Consider the following 18,562-nt stretch of genomic DNA (forward strand, 5'->3'; position numbering starts at 1 on the left):
ATCCCTGCGTCACATGTGTTTACCTCTGTTGTACTTCCTACATGCAGCCTTAATACACAGTACTGAGACACAGCAGGACTCCTGTCATCTTTATAATACACCGCACCATATAACATGGTGTCAGAAGTCCAAGCAGGACCCAATTATGCCCCACATTCTGTCCGTTGTTGAGACAGTGTGCGTTTATTTGTTTTGGTGAGTTTTAGCAGTTTCAGTTAGCCTGTTAGCTTTAGCACCGCGTTGGTATAATGGCTTCCAACATCCCGCCTCCGGAGCCCATGAAGATGGCTGGGGACACTCACGCCAACTGGAAAAACTTCCGAGCAGAGTTTGAGGATTATCTGCTGGCGACCGGGCTCAACGAGAAGGAGAAGCCCGTCCAAGCAGCGGCGCTGAGACGGCTAATGGGGAACGGCTGCCTCTATGTTTACAAATACAACCTGGGACTCACTGCCGACCAACAGAAAGATGCCGGTGCTATTCTGGAGGCACTGGAGGGATACTTTACCCCCGCGAAGAACATCACATTCGAGAGGTACGTTTTTGGAAACTTAAAGCAAGAGGAAGGAGAACCCATAGATGCTTTTGTTACAAGGCTGAGAGAAAAGGCTGCCTCTTGTGAATACGGAGCTATAAAAGATGAACTCATAAAGGACAAGCTTGTCCTTGGCATTGCTGATGAAGGCGCCAGACGTCGTTTGCTAAGAGAAAATTATCTCAAATTGGATCAGGCAATCATGATCTGCCGTGCAGCCGAGGTCATGGACAATAAATTAAAGACTATGTCACTGGGCAACTCTGGTCCTGGAGAGAGCATCAATGCCCCGCAGGGGGGACAAAGATATGGACACAGGTCTGCCGGTAGGCCATCTGAGCCCACCAACACCAGTTCACAGCTCCAGGGCATGAGAGACATAGTGGAACGCAAGTACTGTGGCACAGCCACAAACGTGGACGAGACCAGTGCCCTGCATTTTGGTAAATCCTGCCGCTCTTGTGGCACTGCCAACCATTTTGCCAAAGTATGCATGAAGAGGGGTCAGCACGCACGCCAGTTGAACGCTGTGGATGACCCGTCGACAGGGAAACAGGAGGACAGCGATGGAGATGAGAGAGATGTGTACACAGCAGAGAACGTGGGAGCCGTGAACACGCAAGGGAAGAAGTGGTTTGTCAATCTGCCACTGCAACAGGGGGTCCAGAGGTGCCAGCTCGACTCTGGAGCCACCTGCAATGTGATTAGCATGAAGGACAAGATGAGACTGGTGCCCAGAACGCCTCTTCAGAAGAGTCTCACCAGATTGAACCTGTACAACAGTGAGTGGATGAACTCGCTGGGGTTGTACAGCACACAGTGTGTCAATAGGGGCAGAACACACAAGCTGGACTTTGAGGTTGTGCATACAGGCCAGAGGCCCTTGCTTTCAGGGGAGACATGTGAGAGACTGGGCCTGATACAATTCACCATTCCTGAGGAGCTAAATAAAGTGGAACACTGCAGGATTGGAGACCTGACCAAAGAGTGTCTCATCAACAAATACCATGACGTGTTCACCAGCCCAGTTGAGTCCCTGCCTGGTGATGTTCACTTTGAGCTGGACAGCAGTGTGGCGCCTGTGCAGTGTTCCCCCAGGAATGTTCCAGTGGCCCTCAAGGCAGCTGTTAAAGCACAGCTCGATCAATACGAAAAGGATGGACATTTAACCACAGTCACACAGCCCTCAGACTGGATCAGCAATATGGTCATAGTGAAAAAAACGGATAAATTGAAACTATGCATTGACCCAAAGCCACTCAACCGAGCCCTGAAACGGTCCCACTACCTCATGCCCACTTTAGATGACGTGTTGTACATGCTGCCAAAGGCGCGTATATTCACGCTGGTGGATGCACGTGATGCATTCCTGCAGTGCCGACTGGATGAGGAGAGCAGCCTGATGACAACGTTCTGGACACCATGGGGCAGAAAACGGTGGCTGAAGCTCCCCTTTGGTGTGTCAGTTGCTCCGGAACTGTACCAGAGAAAGAAACATGAGCTCCTAGCTGGATTAACTGGGATTGAGCCCATAGCCGATGATATCATCATAGTTGGCTGCGGGGATACGGACGATGAGGCCAACCGCAACCATGACACAAACCTAATTTCCCTAATGGACAGATGCAGAGAAGTTAAGCTCAGGCTGGGCCTGAAAAAGTTGCAGTTCCGAGTGAAGGAGGTTTGTTTCCACGGCCACATACTGTCTGCCGAGGGCCTCAAGGCTGACCCTGACAAGGTCAGGGCGGTTCTGGACATGCCGAACCCCACAGACGCTAAAGGGGTCCAGCGGTGTGTTGGCTTTGTGAACTATCTTTCCAGATTTATGCCCCGCCTGTCAGAGGTATGTGAACCATTGAGGAGGCTGATAGACAAAGACGTGATGTGGCACTGGCTGCCAAAACATGATGCTGCCATGAAGGAAATGAAGACACTGGTCACAGCAGTACCGGTCTTGCATTATTATGACGCCATCAAGCCAGTCACCATACAGAGCGACTCCAGTCAGACAGGACTGGGCTGCTGTCTGCTACAGGAAGGGCAGCCTGTCACTTTTGCCTCTCGCGCCCTGACCCAGACGGAACAAAACTACGCACAGATAGAAAAGGAGTGCCTGAGCACCGTGTTCGCCTGTCAACGCTTCCACTACTACCTATATGGACGGGTGATGTGACAGCAGAGACCGACCACCGCCCTTTAGTGTCCATCTTCAGTAAGCCCCTCCTCAGCGCGCCCAAGCGCCTACAGAGCATTCTCCTGACACTTCAGAATTACTGCCTTACGGTGGTGTACAAGCCATGCCCTGAAATGTACATAAGTGACACGCTTAGTAGAGCCACCACCCCGCCACGGAAAACAGACACACTGTACCGACGAGAAATGGTCTGCAGCATGCAACAGGAGCAGTGTGACGCGGCGGCCATTCAGCAGGCAGACTACCTCAATGTCAGCAGCCAACGCTTGGCACAGATCCGAGCACACACAGAGGAGGATGTGTGTCTCCAAACGCTCAAGGCAGTCGTACTGCAGGGATGGCCAGAACACAAAGAGGAGGCCCCCGTACTTATCAGGAACTACTGGGCCATCAGAGATTAAATAAGCGCACAGGATGGCATGCTTTTCAGGAGCCAGCGCGTCATCATTCCGAAAGCCATACGTCCGGAAATGCTGAGGAGGATCCACTACAATCATGTGGGTGGTGAAGCATGCTACAGACATGCCCGCGATACATTGTACTGGCCCGGCATGCAAGGGGAAGTCAAAGACTATGTACAGCAGTGCTCTGTGTGTAACGAGTATGTGCACGAACAACAAAAAGAGACCATGATGTCACACCCGCTCCCCACACGTCCATGGCAGCTGGTAAGCATGGACTTGTACAGCTACGCAGCACAGAACTTTTTGCTCGCGGTGGACCACTACTCTGACTTCTGGGAGATCGACCTGCCCCCTGACTTGTCGGCGGACACCACAATCCGACGAATCAAGGCACAGTTTGCACGTTATGGCGTCCCGGACAGAGCCATTTCGGATGGGGGAAGCCAGTTTGCGTGCAGTTAATTCCGGGCATTTGCAAGCGAGTGGGGCTTCGAACATGTCATGTCCTCACCGCGGCACCCAAAAGCTAATGGCAAAGCAGAGTCAGCAGTAAAGATTGTGAAAGGCTTGTGCAAAAAGGCGGACCGTGCCAAAGAGGACCCCTGGAAGGCCATTCTGCATTGGCGAAACACGCCCACTGAGGGCATAAATTGCAGCCCAGCACAGCGGCTCATGTCACGAAGGCTGAGAACACTTCTTCCGGTGGCCGACCAGCTCCTTGCACCTCAGTTCATCACAGGGGTTTCCGACAAGCTGAGGGGGAAGCATCAGGCGGCGAAGTTGGTGTATGACAAATCGGCGAGGGATCTGCCCAAGCTGAACGTCGGCCAGCCCGTCAGAATGAAGCCGCTCCCGGGAGACAGGACGGGCAGATGGAGGAGAGGGGTGTGCCTGCAGCAGTTGGGACTCCGGTCCTATCTGGTCGACGTAGAGGGGACCACATATCGACGCAACAGAATTGATCTTCAACCGGCCGAGGCAACCCCTGCCCAACCGCTGGCTCGACCAGAATTGACCCCAGAGCAGCCTGCGAGTGGAGGTGGCAACAGAGACAGTGTTGGCGGTGCTGGGGAGTCTCCAAGGTCTTCACCGGCCCCAAGGTCACCGCCGTCTTCTCCGCAGGCCAGAAACACACCGCGCCGTGTTCTACAGGGCCGGACTTTCTCCCGGAGTGGGAGGCTGATTAAGCCTCCTGACAGACTTGACCTCTAGGTCACACATAGGGTTGGGTATCATTTGAATTCGAACGATTCCGATTCCGATTCTTTGTTCCGATTCCTGACGATTCTCGGTTCCGATTCTTCTTGTACCATGCCGGGATCAATGTGTTTGACAGGTAGTCCCTGGAAGGTGGTACGTATTTTGGGTTGAGAGTTTTCACCATATCCCTGCAAACATAAACAAACATGTAATGTTGCTGTTACTGTTTAGCCCAGTATCAATTAGCTTAGCTCTAACGTTATTGCTTAACTAACCTAAATGTTGGAGATTCCACCTATGAAAAGGGATGCAGTCTTTTGACTATGTGTGCAGTGACCTTTCTGTGGCACTCTTCCGTCTGTGGCACCGACATCTTCCCCATTGCCGCTACGGTGAACGGAGTACGCTGAGCACATCGCGGAGCCTGGCTAGCAGGTTGTAAATTGTCTATGAAAAAATATGCGGGCTAATTTGTTAGCTGCCTCAACGTTGGCGCAAAACACATTATTTATTGCATATATATTGTTTTACTTACCGGATTCGGACTGCAGTGCAGTCACCGAGGTGCCAGGCTGGGCGTCGGAGGAAGAGGCAGAGGAGGACGGTCGGCGCAGCGCGTCGAAGACGGGACACGCATTTATATGTACTCCATGAACTCGGAGGTGCTTCATCATGTTCGACATGCACCCTCCTAAGCACGAAACAATCCTGTCGCACGTGTTACATTTCGCCGATATTTCTTTTTTTTTAGTAAAATAAAGCCACACTTTCGACCGCCGACGCCCGCTATCCATGCTTGACTGACTCGCTCGGCTACATAGGCTTGGCTATGCTAACACTTTCGGCGGTGGGCGCTTCTTCGTTGGTGTTCAGCGGCTTCTTCTTCCGGTCGGCGGACTTATACTTTTTTTCCGGTTGGCGGACTGGGTATCGAAACTAGGAATCGAAATTTTAACTTTTGAACGATTCCGGGAGAATCGGAAAGTTAGTCCCGGTTCCAATCGATACTCGATACTCGATACCCAACCCTAGTCACACATGGACTGTGACACGCACACACACACATACACACACACACACACACACACACACGCATACACACACACACACACACACACACACACACACTGACATACACTCGAATAAAACATGCATGGACTGTTTGCACTTTCAAACACACATGGACTGTGAATTTTGTTGAAAAAGAAGAAAAAAAAAGAAGAAAAAAAAAAGAAGTGAGTGTGGTAACAATTTTAAAAAAAGTGATGTTCTGATTGATTGTGATTTGATGACAGGTGTGTTCTTATCCTGCTACTATGTAGTGTTACGTTCTATTGTTATATATTTGATATCTGATATTGGATGTTGACCCAGGTATTGCTATCTGAGGTTGAATCTGGTGTTACTAGTATGTTGATGGTCTACAGTTGATTTACAGGCAGCATTGTTCCAGTGTGGATGCTTTACTAAAGGAAGGAAGATGTTACAGGGTGATTGTATTGACATACTTTATAATACTTTGCAAAGCAATATCAGAATGTGGCTTACCATTAGCAGAGTGCAGGAAGTCTGCTAATAAGCTTCTGTTTGCGGTCATATTTACAGACTTTCAGGTACCAGCAGATGGCGCAATTGGACCTCTCATTGCATAACAAAACAATATACATATTTTAGCAGGAATTTCACTCAAATATCAAAGTATTTCTTATACCCGTTACTAATAGTTTTTATATTATTATCGTGTTGTTATTCATAACCAGCCCTATACATAAAAACTATAATAGACACTAAAAACGTTTGCAGCACAAATGAATGGGACAGATTTGGGGAGATTTTGACAATGTGTGGATACTGGTTCTGAATACTAACACATTAATTAAAAATATATATCGCACTTTTCATGCACAGGAAAATGGCAAACACAAAGTACTTTACAAAACAACAATAATAGAAGAAGAGAATAAAACACCCACACATACACACACGCATAACAGGACTATTTACAAAGCAAAAACAAAACATGACATGGCACTGAGGATGTGAGGAAAAACGCTACCTTTGAGGCATCCACACTAGAACACAAAGCGCTTTGTGAACCTTGAAGATAGAAAAGCGCTATACAAGTATAAACCAGGGGTCACCAACGCGGTGCCCGCGGGCACCAGGTCGCCCGTAAGGACCAGATGAGTCGCCCGCGGGCCTGTTCTAAAAAAAAAAAAAAAAAAAAAAAAAAAAAAAAAATTCAAAAAAAAAAAAAAAATTCAAAAAAAAAAAATTAAATCTACATAGAAAAAACACAAGATACACTTTCAATCAGTGTATCAACCCAAACAACCTCCCCCATGCACACTCATCCACACAAAAGGGGTTATTTCTTTCTGCTACCAATATTCTGGTTCCCACAACATAGACAACACATCTGCAAGGGACACAGTCCCTGAAGCACACATGATTGTATAGGCTGCTGGTCCACTAACATTTTCATTAATTACTATTTTTTATGTAATTATTTTTATATTGTTTTACTTTATTTTTTATCCAAGAAAATGTTTTTTATTTATTTATCTTATTTTATTTTATTTTTTAAAAAAGGGCCTTATCTTCAACAGACCAGGTTGTCAATGAAATTAGATTTTTTTAAAGGGTTTTTAAACCAGGCCCAGTCCAGATAATGTCCAAGTCGGACTCAGCAACACACACCTTCATTCATGTACACAGAAAAAAATTAGGGAACACAACAGATTGCATATAATTTATAAACAAAACACTTTGCATTCCATTCGAAAGGACGTTCCCTTTAGATTTCCAATCCTTAACATTTTACATTTATCATAATTAAGCTTAAGGCCAGATTGCTGTGAAAATATGTCCAAAAGATTAAGAAGGTTCCGCAAACAATGAGGAAAAATCTTATCTTTGTGAATCAGCCTTTTCTGACATGAACTTCATCAAGAACAAACAGAGAACACGCCTCACTGATGCACATCTGCAAGACTCACTCAGAGTTGCAGTGTCAAGTTACACACCAGAGTACAACACACTAGTTAACAGCATGCAATGCCAGGCTTCCCACTAACTGACAAAGAAACAGATAACAGATTTGGTGTCCAGTTCAAAGTGTGACATGATTTAAAAATTTGAGAGTTTACTTTTGTATTTTACATGAGTTATTATTTGTACAAACATGGTGCAAAGTAATTCATGATTTGTTAAAAAATGTTAGTGGCTAGCTAGTTAAAATGGGATATTTTGATTTCACAAGACTGTCTTAGAAGTGATCATTTAAAAATGTTCAATTTGAAAAATGTGCACTTAGAGAAAATATAAAAATAAAGTGTTGCATAGTGATATTTATCTGTTTCTATATATATTTATTGCGAGAAATCATTAAGATGATCAGTGTTTCCACAAAGATAAATATCATTAATTATTAATAATAACAGAGTTAAAGGTAAATTGAGCAAATTGGCTACTTCTGGCAATTTATTTAAGTGTGTATCTAACTGGTAGCCCTTCGCATTAATCACTACCCAAGAAGTAGCCCTTGGTTTCAAAAAGGTTGGTGACCCCTGGTATAAACCATTTACCATTTAGAGAATTAACTAAATTAACAGCATTATATATATATATATATATATATATATATATATATATATATATATATATATATATATATATATATATATATATATATATATATATATATATATATATATTTATATATTTATATATATTTATATATATATATATATATATATATATATATATATATATATATATATATATATATGTATGTATGTATATACGGTATAAAACAATAAAATATATATTAAATATAAATATTACATCAATAAGTTAATAAAAACATAACATTGAGATAATAGTAGGAATATTAATCATTAGGGAAAAAAACAGTAAAAATGATTTTAAAAAAAACAGATGATCAGTAAAAAGCCTGATTAAAAAGGTGTATCTGTAGACTTTTTTTTTTTTTTTTAAATGTCAACGCTCTCTGCAGTCCTGAGTCTCACTGGCAGGCTGTTCCACAGGTGGGGTCCATAGTGGCTAAATGCCGCCTCACCGTGGGTCTTCGTTCGGGTATTTGGTAAGGCTAAAAGGCCAGAGCCAGAGGACCTAAGGATCCGTGAGGGATGATACAGTTAAAGCAGGTCAGATAGATAAGCCATTTAAAAACGAATAATAGAACTTTGAAATCGACCCTGAAGCGGATGGGGAGCCAATGCAACAACTTTAAAACTGGTGTAATGTGCTCCCGCCCTCTGGTCCTTGTCAGCACGCGTGCAACTGAGTTTTGTAATAATTGTCGACTTCTGTTATTCTTTTTGGGAAGGCCAGAGAGCATTACAATAGTCTAAAGGACAGGAAATAAAGGCATGCAGTGTTGGCCTGAGAGAGAAATGGGTGGACTCCAATTTTTGTAATATGTGTGTGGGATAATTTGATAATGAAGTTCATGCTCGTAAAGACGTGTCCCTTAGTGTGTGTTACATGTTGTCTTCCTCTTATTTTAATAGGGCAGTTATACTTGAGCCCTCTGAAGTCTGCCTGGCAACAAGTGAGCAGCTTGCCAATGTTGGCCAGGAAAAAGCCAGCAATTATTTTGATTGATTCATTTAATCGTTAAAATGTGCTAAGACTTACATGTTTGTCATATAACATAGGGGTGTCCAAACCTTTTCCACTGAGGACCGCACAATGAAAAATAAACATGTCGGGGGGCCATTTTGATATTTTTTTATTTTCAAAACCAATAGGGCTTCCCTCAATTTTGGTGAATGTTCTAGGCCCTATCCTTGATGTTCTTATTTATTAGATGTTTTTTTTACTGAATATAAATAAGCACTTCTTTTTAATAGTATGTAATAAAACACCTTTTATACTGTTCTTTGGTTTTATGTACTGTATGTGATTGTGTGTCTATTAGGACGTTGGAGTCTGATATCCTTTGCCATAATTTTTTTTATGTGTTATGTCTTTTTCCCCCCAAAGAAAACCCCTTTTTATGGCAAAAACACAACATATGCAATATTTTCCCCAAAACATTTTTCAAAATTTTGTATTTCTTGTGAGGTAATTGAAACCCTAAATAGGTACGTCATTCATAACAACATCACTTTTGATTAATTATTATTTTTTGAACAATGAGTTTAGCATACTCTAAGGGAGGGCCTCAGGGAAACATTTTTTTTTGCCATACTATAATATGACGAAGCGTATGTAGCCCTTCCCACACAGCAGAAGACTCCTATACAGATCCGCATTCAAGTCGCCCAACCCGCGTTACTGTCACATTTGTTTTGGCTCCGCCTAGAGGATACAGCTACGCCTCTGAAAATTGTACGGTCAGACAGCTGATCCTGAGCGGACCCGTGTCTGATTCGCATACGCGGACGCGGCAAACTAAACCGGCGCGCGCCGCCTAGAGTTATAGGCTCCGCCTACGCGCGCTGAGCCGACCAATGTCTGCACCCGCAGACGTGGACGCGCCTACTAGCGTGTACGCGTATGAGCCAAGATCATCATTTCTGGACTTTCTTTGCTGGAACACGAACGTAAGTATAGATTTATTGATTTATTGCTACATTCGCAGTAAAGATCAGCCTTTGTGTTTCCATCATCATTTATGTATGATTGTAATGATGTTGTTTGATATTAGGACTAGCAGTAAAACTTTATATTCTGTAAAAAAAGGCTATTTTATTTCCAGCGCCGCCTCCCAGAATGCTTTGCATGGGGACGTGCGTCTGACGTCACGTATCCAGAAAATTCTAAATGGCTGCACGCGGTAGGTGAGGCCCGAGCGAAGAAAAGTGGAAAAAGATTAAATTAAATTAAAGATTAAAGTACCAATGATTGTCACACACACACTAGATGTGGTGAAATTTGTCCTCTGCATTTGACCCATCCCCTTGGGGAGCAGTGGGCAGCAGCGGCGCCGCGCCCGGGAATCATTTTGGTGATTTAACCCCCAACTCCAACCCTTGATGCTGAGTGCCAAGCAGGGAGGGAAACGGGTCCCATTTTTATAGTCTTTGGTATGACTCGGCTGGGATTTGAACTCCAAGAGTGTTATTCGTCAAAAAACCCACACAACGACGGTCATTTTTTTGCCGTGCTATTGTAAAATTGTCTTTTTTCTGTGTTTTGTGTGCCGGTGAGTAACGTAAATGAACGTTTCAAAAGTTCAATATAGTTAACTTAGGTTATCTTTTGTTAGAGGCTGTGAATGTGTGTAGGTTACATGCTACGATATTCCACATATTTCCAACTGGTTGAAACGAAAGCGTATTACTTTATTGTCAGTGTTGTTTAGGCCCAGGTCGCTAACGTTACTTTGTTAGTCAACAACGTAACGTTAACGGAGTGGAAACAGCCGTTCTTTGCTATTAATATGAGTGTGTATTATTTCTTTCTTTGTTCTTTAGTGGAGCTCGAGATCCTGTTTACTGTGGACTAGCTGTGTGTGACGCCCTGTTGTTTTTGTTTCCATTAAAAAAAAAAAGGTATGTCTATTATGTGTTTTTTGGCATAGTTAATTGTAGAAAAAAATATAAAATGAGGTGATGTGAGTGGGAAACATTGCTGCACATATTAAGGATCCTTTTTCTTGATCTATATTTTTGTTATTTGCTGATGTATATATTTTATATACTGTTTTTTATTTAATTAATTTACTAGAGACTATTTTATGCTTTATTTACCTTTTTTTATTATTATTTTATTTACCATTATTATTATTATTTCCACATGTAAGCATAAATAATTGATCATATTAGTACATTGTTTGATTGCTTTGCTTAATCCATTCCATAATTTAATTCCACATACTGATATACTGAAGGTCTTAAGTGTTGTACGTGCATACAAATGTTTTAAATTACATTTCTCTCTAAGATTATTTTTCTCCTCTTTTTTTGAGAAGAATTGTTGTATATTCTTGGGTAGCAGGTTATAGTTTGCTTTGTTTATAATTTTAGCTGTTTGCAAATTCACTATGTCGTGGAATTCCAGTATCTTTGATTCAATAAATAAAGGATTTGTGTGTTGTCTATATCCAACATTATATATTATTCTAACTGATCTTTTTTGTAACACAGTTAATGAATGAAGTGTACTTTTGTAATTATTTCCCCATATTTCTACACAATAACTCAGATATGTAACACTAGTGAACAGTAGAGAATATGAAGTGATTTTTTGTCTAGAACATGTTTTGCTTTATTCATTATTGACGTGTTTCTTGCTACTTTATGTTGTATATTTTTTACTTTAGATTTCCAGTTCAATTTATCATCAATCATTATACCTAGTAATGTGGTTTCATTTACTCTTTCAATTTCTATTCCGTCTATTTGTATTTGTGCTTGACTTTCTCTTCTACTGTTACCAAATAGCATTATTTTAGTTTTACTGAGATTTAAAGATAGTCTGTTTTTGTCAAACCATCTTTTTAATTTGTTAATTTCTTCTGTTATTATTTGTATTATCTTCTGTGTGTTCTCTCCTGAACAAAACACTGTTGTATCATTCGCAAATAATACTAACTTTAAATATTTTCTAACTTTACAAATGTCATTTATCTAGACATTGAATAATTTAGGTCCTATATTGATCCCTGAGGTACACCACAGGATATATTTAGCGTTGTAGACGTGTGTTCGCCTAGCTTCACGTATTGTTTCCTGTTCGTTAGATAACTTCTTATCCAGTTTAAGACTAACCCTCTGATGCCATATCGTTCTAGTTTTTTGATTAAAATATTGTGATTAATTGTGTCAAATGCTTTAGTTGGATCCATAAAAACTGCTGCCGCACATTTTTTACTATCTATGCATTGGTAATTTCTTCTGTAATTTCAATTAAAGCCATTGAAGTTGAAACATTAGCTCTGTATCCATATTGGTTCTCTTCGAGTATTCTATTTTTATTTATGAAACTCTCTAATCTGTTATTGAACAGTTTTTCAATGATTTTAGAAAATTGTGGAAGTAAAGAAACAGGTCTATAATTTGTAAATTGATGTTTGTCTCCAGTCTTATAAAATGGTGCAACTTTAGCTATTTTAATTTTGTTTGGAAATGTACCTGTTTGAAATGATAGGTTACTAATATACATCAATGGTCCTGAGATATCTTCTATAACCTTTTTTATCGTTTCCATATCAATTCCGTTACAATCAGTTGAAGTCTTAGATTTAAACATTTTTCATCATTGTAACTATTTCCTCCTGTGTCACATGACTGAGGAACATGGAGTTGGGATTTGCAATCTGAGGCAGAGAATGAGGAGCTGCCAGAAAAAAGGAACAGGAAGCCAGTGTAAGTGTGTTCCGTCTTGTTTTTTTCATGTTTCTACAGTAATAGGAAGGTTATTTCCGGTAGCATTCAAAAATAGACCAGAGATGCTTGTACTATATGTATATTTGGCAATTTTGGTATTGCAATAATCCTAATGATATGGTTACCCAACAGCCATCGTCTCGGGGACTCGGATGATAGCGAAGAAGACCCGGGAAATGGTGACCTCGCATCTCTGGGGTTGGCAAGCCAATTGCACAGGCAGAGTAAGGAATAATCTCTTAACATTGAAAAAAACGAAACCACCACATTAATATTAAAGATATGGTTAACATTCTTAGTGCTAAAGATATTCCCCTCTCCTTGTATCCCTTCTCCCAGCTCCACCGTCTCGCCGAGTGCCAGCAAGAGTCATGAGTACTTCTCAACTCGACTCCTCAACTGGAGATAACTTTCTAGGTAAAGACTGATCTCTGAAATAATATCTCAGCATCCAGTAACCATGGTTAACAGATCACAACCATTTAATACCAATTTATCTCCCTTAGCACCTCACCACGGGGAAGGACACATTCATATGCCTTCACCAGCACCTGCATTAAACATGCAGAGAGTTACACAAGGTAGGGACTGATCTCTGAAATATTAGTGTATAGATAGGCCCCTTGGGTATTACCAGTCATGGTTAACTGATGGCTCTCTCACAATTCCCACCTCACTAGGAACGGCAGTCCCTCCTCGACTCCCTCCACCCCCCTCACCAGCAGCCCTCAACATGTGGCAGACAGAGGAGCCTGGATCCAGCCTGGCCTACAGGCCAACATTGCGAGGGGGAAGAATGGCCGACAACATTCCCTGCTCTGGTGAGCAATAACTGACAAATACCGGATGGTCATTCTGTGCCACAAATTTGGAAAAAATTCAAATTCACAAGCAATCACATATTTTCTTCAAACTTTGTCAATAACTTTTGTCATTAACTAAGGTCAATAGCTAATGTCAGGATTATGAGTAATGAGGATAAACACTGAAACATGTTAATTTTATACTGCTGTTTGTCAACAGCGCCTGAGGTAATCCAGATCCTTATAGCCTGCTGGAAACTATTAAGCACAACCAAGACCAGCTGATTGCGAAGGTAAACTTCTTAAGCCTTGAATAGGTCAATAATTCATAATGACATTGATTTTGATTCATTATTATTTTTTAAAGAAAGAAACAGCCTACATGGCAGCTTTGTGTGATTAGAGTAAACATTGCTACATTTTCTTGTTACATTTCACCTGTTTGCTCTTTAAATACCACTTTTAATGTTTTTTATTTATTTAGATCGTATTTTTTTTTTAAATGTGCCCTGGGGCCGTTAAAAAATTACCTGCAGGCCGCAAATGGCCCCCGGGCCGCACTTTGGACACCCCTGGCCTACACGAATACAAACATAGAATGATAGTACAAATATAATAAGAAAACAATGTCAACCTCCCAAAGTTGGGTTATGGATATTTATTTATGCCCCCCACCCCCAACCCCCCGCCGCCGTCATCCAACAGAGCCAAACAAGTACTCTGATCAAGGAACCAAATAACGATATTGTTTGAACATTTTGGATGTCTTGCACACCTATACCCTGATCACAAATTCATAGTTTACGCACCTTATTTTAACCACCTCCAGTAACTGTAAGTCATGTTTTTTTTTTCAAATGTAATCTCCTTAATACCTATCACATATTTTGTATTGTGTAAGCATACTTGGCTTTGGATGCTTCCTACCATAAACATAAACATATCTGTCTTGTAATCTTGTTTGATTACAGGTGCTGTGAGTAAAAATTTGTTGACAAGGTCAGCCACAGACGCTGAGGTCACCAAACACGCCATCAGGTGGTTCAACTTGGCGGGGGATCGGGCAACGAGGAGACGAGTCCCGCTTCCACCTCCTCAGGAGGAATAGAGATGTATATGTATAAATAAACAACCTTTTATTAGACTTCTTGTCATTCACCAGTTATTAATTTTCTGATATGTTAGCTGTGCATGGAGCAGCGTTTCCTTGAAGTTGTAGCCTAATAGATTAAATACGTATATTTACTTTTTATATATATATTTATATATTTACTTTATAGAGTGAATTGACCATTTTGTGTTTCTGCCTATTGACAATATTGTTGTCATGATCCGTGGGCCGGATCATGTTTTTGTGTTTTCTGTTAGTTTTGGACTCCTTTTGTTATTGCTTGTGCACCTGTGAGTTTGTTTCGTCACCATGGTTACTTATTATTTTCACCTGCCACTTGTGTTCCCGACGCGCACCTGTTTGCCATCACTGACACTATTTAAACCTGCCTTTTTGTTCACTCGTCCTGTTCTCCTTGTTTGCGGTAAGCATCAGTCACGTTTTCTGTATTCTTGTTCCAGAGTCTTGTGCTAGTGTTAGCCTTAGCTTCCCGTGCGTTCGGCACGCTTTTCTTTTGCTTGTTTTTCTGTTTGGCTATGATTTATATTAATTAAACCATCTCTTACCTACACGTTTTGTCCGGAGTGTTCGTGTTGCACTGGAAGAACGATCCCGCACAAATATGCGACCCCCACGTGACAGAAGGAGAACAGCATACAGTTCTTCCGCCACGAACTTCCAGGAGCTGGATTTAGGTATGTGGTTAGATTTGGAGGCAATGGAGGCGGAGACTCTCCGCTATTCCCCCTTGGAGCGCCAGGACCTGATGTGGGGTCCTAATGGAAAGTTGATCCCACTCAACTCCGTATGGCCCGAGGACATTGTCGCGCCACCGCAGTACCGGACGCGTCAGCAAAAACGGAAGCCAGCCGTTTCGCCGTCATGACGCGTCGCTCCCGCAAGCTCCTCCCCCGGACCGAAGCAAGTGGCAGCCAGACCAGAATTCCTCGCCGCCAAAATTAGGTAATCCGATTCAGGATTTTGCCAAGCAGTTCATGGATTGGGCTTCCAGTCAGCTGCAGGAGACCGGGGCTGATGACGTCACGCCGCCGCCTGCTGATGACGTCATGGGCCAAGAATTTATTTTTTTTCCTAATTCTGTTTCGCTCTCGAAAATTCAAGCCCCGCCCAAGTCACGGACATTTTCTTTTTGTTCACCCACAAAATCAGGTGGGGAATACAAAAAGACAATTTGGACAATTTAAAGGGGAGGCTTCTACCCCCCTCCTGACCTCCCGCCACCCACCCTTAAAGACTGTTCCAGACCAGGAGCGCGTCTGGTATCCGCCCCTTGAGGGGGGGGCTGGGGCCGGGAGCTGTGCTGGTGGGGTGCCTCAGCTGCGCCCAACCAGGCAGCAAACTCCATCCCGGCCGCCACCACCAGTCTTTTGGCCTGCCAAGCCGCAACCTCCAGCCCGTCCTCCACCACCAGTCCTTCGGCATGCTAAGCCGCTACCCCCGGCTAGACCACCTCCGCCATGCTCATGGCTGACCTCTGCGCCGGTGGGCCTGCGGACGCCACCATCAGTTCCTGTACCTGCTCTTCGGCTGGCACCTGCGCCTGCTCTTCGGCTGGCACCTGCGCCTGCTCTTCGGCTGGCACCTGCGCCTGCTCTTCGGCTGGCACCTGCGCCTGCTCTTCGGCTGGCACCTGCGCCTGCTCTTCGGCTGGCACCTGCGCCTGCTCCTCGGCTGGCACCTGCGCCTGCTCCTCGGCTGGCACCTGCGCCTGCTCCTCGGCTGGCACCTGCGCCTGCACCTGCGCCTGCACCTGCGCCTGCACCTCGCCAGGCACCTGCGCCTGCACCTCGCCAGGCACCTGCGCCTGCACCTCGCCAGGCACCTGCGCCTGCACCTCGCCAGACACCGGAACCTGCTACCACGCCTGACTCGCCGCCTGTCTCGCCGCCTGTCTCGCCGCCTGTCTCGCCGCCTGTCTCGCCGCCTGTCTCGCCGCCTGTCTCGCCGCCTGTCTCGCCGCCTGTCTCGCCGCCTGTACCTGCTACCACGCCTGTCTCGCCGCCTGTACCTGCTACCACGCCTGCCTTGTCCACTGCGTCCAAGCCTGCCATGACGGCGCCGACGCGCCCACCTCCCCGTCGACCACGGATGTGGCCGCTCCGTGGTCGTCCGCCTCGCCAAGTGCGCCCACCTCCCCGTCGGCCACGAATGTGGCCATTCCCTGGTCGCCCTCCTCGCCGGCTGCAGCGGCGTTCCACTCGCCGCCGCCACTTGACTTTGCCTCAATGGATTCGGGGACACTTGGCTTGGCGACCCACCTCCAAGTCCTCCCTCCGCCCGCCCGTGACTTTTGACCCTGCTTGTTTTTTCTGTTTTTTTTTTTTTAGGACATCTTGTATCTGTCCTTGAGGAGGGGGTACTGTCATGATCCGTGGGCCGGATCATGTTTTTGTGTTTTCTGTTAGTTTTGGACTCCTTGTTATTGCTTGTGCACCTGTGAGTTTGTTTCGTCACCATGGTTACTTATTATTTTCACCTGCCACTTGTGTTCCCGACGCACACCTGTTTGCCATCACTGACACTATTTAAACCTGCCTTTTTGTTCACTCGTCCTGTTCTCCTTGTTTGCGGTAAGCATCAGTCACGTTTTCTGTATTCTTGTTCCAGAGTCTTGTGTTAGCCTTAGCTTCCCGTGCGTTCGGCACGCTTTTCTTTTGCTTGTTTTTCTGTTTGGCTATGATTTATATTAATTAAACCATCTCTTACCTACACGTTTTGTCCGGAGTGTTCGTGTTGCACTGGAAGAACGATCCGGCACAAATATGCGACCCCCACGTGACAATTGTTAGTTTAAAAATACAAGGCAATGCATATGTAAGCCTATATTGCTGTAGTAGGGCTTAGTGAATTTTTTAGTTTCCTATTTTATCCTACAGCAAGAACAGAAGGGATTTTGAAAATAAGATAAAGGGGTCCAAAACGGCCAGATGAGCCAGGGTTTTTATGAGTCCGTGGCGGGAGGTTAGGCTTTGATCATGGGTGCGGAGCGGATGCAGCGCGCCGTCACGGCGCACCAACCGCGGAAATAAGGCTTTGATCATGGGTGCGAAGCGGATTCAGCGCGCCGCCACGGCGGCGGGTCGCGGATCCGCCGTGGCGGCGCGCTGAATCCGCTTCGCACCCATGATCAAAGCCTTATTTCCGCGGCGGGTGCGCCGTGACGGCGCGCTGCATCCGCTCCGCACCCATGATCAAAGCCTAACCTCCCGCCACGGACTCATAAAAACCCTGGCTCATCTGGCCGTTTTGGACCCCTTTATCTTATTTTCAAAATCCCTTCTGTTCTTGCTGTAGGATAAAATAGGAAACTAAAATATTCACTAAGCCCTACTACAGCAATATAGGCTTACATATGCCACGGCGGATCCGCGACCCGCCGCCGTGGCGGATACATTCCTGAGAGCAAGTGTACGCCGATGCGGGTCCGTTTCGCGGTTCCATTCCGGAAAACGCGATACCTCCGCGGGGGATCCGCCGCGGAGTGTTTTTGCTGTGTGGGTTGGCTTTACTGTGACTATGGTGGGTCGTGAGGGAAAACTGGTGTGTTGTTTGTTTTAATGATAGAGATACAGTGTTATGCAAAGATGTACTTATAACAATTGTATAGACAAATGATACTATTTATAGTCGTAGTGTAGAGTGAAAGGGAATATTTTCTTTTGCCTACGAGGGGCATAACAGAAAATAATTGAGAAGCAGCTAGGGTGTACTCTGCCTTCCGCTTGTGTGCAGCTGGGATGGGCTCCAGCAGCCCCCGTGACCCCGTAAGGGACAAGCGGTAGAAATGGATGGATGGATGGATGAACGGATGGTTTAGCGCAGACCTGGGCATTCTGCGGCCCGCGGGCCGCATCCGGCCCTTTGTGCGTCCCTGTCCGGCCCGCGTGAGGCCAATTATAAATTACAAAATAAATTTTAAAAAGTATCTGTCGAG

Source organism: Entelurus aequoreus, linkage group LG06 (assembly GCF_033978785.1).
Source record: "Entelurus aequoreus isolate RoL-2023_Sb linkage group LG06, RoL_Eaeq_v1.1, whole genome shotgun sequence".
Lineage (NCBI taxonomy): Eukaryota > Metazoa > Chordata > Actinopteri > Syngnathiformes > Syngnathidae > Entelurus > Entelurus aequoreus.